Source organism: Chrysochloris asiatica, unplaced genomic scaffold (assembly GCF_000296735.1).
Source record: "Chrysochloris asiatica unplaced genomic scaffold, ChrAsi1.0 scaffold00218, whole genome shotgun sequence".
NCBI lineage: Eukaryota > Metazoa > Chordata > Mammalia > Afrosoricida > Chrysochloridae > Chrysochloris > Chrysochloris asiatica.
Window position 1 is genome coordinate 1,925,307 of NW_006408736.1, and position 2,666 is coordinate 1,927,972.

The 2,666-nt window shown below is 37.8% G+C and overlaps 1 protein-coding gene and 1 pseudogene across 1 annotated transcript in view; one reads left to right on the forward strand and one right to left on the reverse strand.

Annotated features, from left to right (window-relative positions):
- The window catches only part of CCSER1 (coiled-coil serine-rich protein 1), a 1,871,951-nt gene that overhangs the window by 1,151,255 nt on the left and 718,030 nt on the right, over positions 1-2,666 (forward strand). The gene's annotated exons all lie outside the window — the stretch shown is intronic.
- On the reverse strand, positions 1,290-2,283 carry LOC102824790 (annotated as a pseudogene).

Genomic DNA, 2,666 nt, shown 5'->3' on the forward strand with positions numbered 1-2,666 from the left:
CAATGTTGTCCATAGCTTGTTATGATCCACACAATCGAAAGCGTTTGCATAGTCATTGAAGCACAGGTAAACATCTTTCTGATATTCTCTGCTTTCAGCCAAGATCCATCGCACTTCAGCAATGATATCCCTCATTCTATGGCCTCTAAATCTGGCTTGAACCTCTGGAAGTGAATATATACATATATATGTGTATTTATATATATAAAACATTTAAATGGTTACTATATTTTTATAATTAACTGCAGTTCGCAGCAAGACTAATATCTCGTGGTCAAACTTGTCCTTCCGATTAATTATTCAGGTCAACTTAATATCCTCTCCCAGAGTACTAGAATATTTTCTCATCTTGCCTTTGATTGCCGCTGTCACACAACGTCAAACATTGATCCCCAGATGATGCATTGCTGATCTTGTTCACTGCACACTTCCACTTGATCTCAAAAGAATGATGACCAACTTCAGGGCTCAACTCAGATAAAGTTTTTCAACCTTTGTCTTCTATTAAAGCAATTCTTGGTGTGAACTTATTTCAGTACCCATATCCATCCCCAATGTAGTTGCACATTTTTTTATAATAATTATTACAATACATGTCAAAGACAGTGACCCAACAGAATCCATAAATCATCAGACAATATCATTAATATCACACACAAGTAAAATGTTGTTAAAGATAATTTTAAAATGGCTGCAGTAATACATTGACAATGAACTGCCAGAGGATCAAGCCAGATTCAAATGACTACATGGGAAGAGGAATATCATTGCTGATGTCAGCTTGATTTTGGTTGAAAGCAGAGAATACCAGAAAGATGCTTTATTGGTGACAACTTATGGACAACATTGTGGAAAGTAAGTATTCTGGAATACTTAATTGTGCTCACGAGGAACCTGTACATAGACTAAGAGGTCATATGAGAATAAAAAAAGGACAGTAAATGGTTTAAAATTAGGAAAAGTGTGTACCAGGGTTACATATATATATTTTTTCACTCTCATAATAACTTTAATTTATCTTGCATTTTGCAGAAGTCTATGAATGATTTTTAAAAATCACCTCCTTAGCCCATCACTTTTCTCTGACAGCTGCTAATGTAGGCAATGAGTATGTCAACAGCTGGAGCTTCGGCATCTTGCAAGCATTTCACTGGCCAAACAACCACAAGCCAAAGAACTTGGCAGCTTTTCTATCTTGTGTTTAATACAGTGGAATAGCCACTCTGGTGGTAAACCTGTCCAGCCAAATCTCCACAACATATTTTGCAAAATCACTGGTGATTAGCAAATTAGTTAGCTTTGGCATGGAGCTGTGCTCGCTTGCCCATGACAGTCTGGAAGCCGATTTTGATGCTGGCAACAGAGCATCGAGAGTCACATGTTTCACACTGTAAGAAATAAATTTGGGTGTCTTTATGCAGGATTGTGTCCAGTGATCAGCACGTATGACAGGTGACATATTCCTTGATAGATCTTCTCAGGACATTTTCTATCTGTTTCTGTTGGAATCGTCTTTTAATTACCAGTTGATTATTACCATTCATAGAACCACTTGTACCCAATTCTGCCAATAAAAATGAAAGGAGGTGTTTGGGCTGACGATGCAATAGTTTACAGATACCGGTAAAGTTGACAAAAGATGTTTTCTTGGTTCCTACTTGTACAACCTGTGGAGGTTTCATGACAAATTTCCTTTTATCTCCAGCAACCATATCTGGATTCTTTTCCTTCATGATATTGAACACTTGATTCAGTAGCTCCTCATATGTATATTCTCTTTCTGAGCCTGCCCAAGCAGGGCCTGTCTGGTTACTGAATGAGATCCCATCATCTATTTTGCTGTCTTCATCTTCTAAAGCTTCATCTTTCTCTAGTATTTCACCCTCTTCTGGGAACTTGACGTTCTTTTTTTTTTCTTCTTTTTCTTGCCAAGCATAATGTCAAGGTCATCCTCTGGTTCAGATGGGTCTTGAACATCACTTTCAATCTTAAGATCCTTTATGCCTTCTTCAACTTCATCAATATCAAATATCTTTTTTGTTTTTTTCTTTTGATTAAAAAGTTCAAATCATCAAGATCATCAGAAGCATCTGTTTTCCTTCTGTCCTCTTCATTGGCTTCCACATCTTTGTCCTCAGCTGGCTCTGTCTCCACGTATTTTGTTTCTGAGGGTTGGGTTTCTTCTGTCTGGGCATCCTCTTCCTCATCTGACATAAAGGGCTTCTTCTTCTTCTTTTGCTCCTTAATCATAGTAGGATCTAAGACCATCTCATCCCTGGACATGGGTGCAGATAAAGTGAGCTCAGCACGGGTGGGACATCAGGTGGATCAGTCAGGCCTCCCACCACTGCTCTAGGCTCTTGCCCCAGGGGTATATTTTAACAACATATTTAGTCAATCTGTATGAACAATAACCCAAGAAGCTGGATTTTATGAAGAGGAACATGGCATCAAGATTGAATGAAGACTCATGAACACCCTATAATAAGCAGATGATACAACCTTGCTTGCTGAAAGTAAGGAGAACTTAAAATACTTACTGATGAAGATCAAAGACCACAGTCTTTGGTATGGATTGTACCTCCATGTAAAAAAACAAAAATCCTCACCACTGGATGAGTAAATAATATTCATGATAAATTGAAAGTATATTGAAGTTGTCAAAG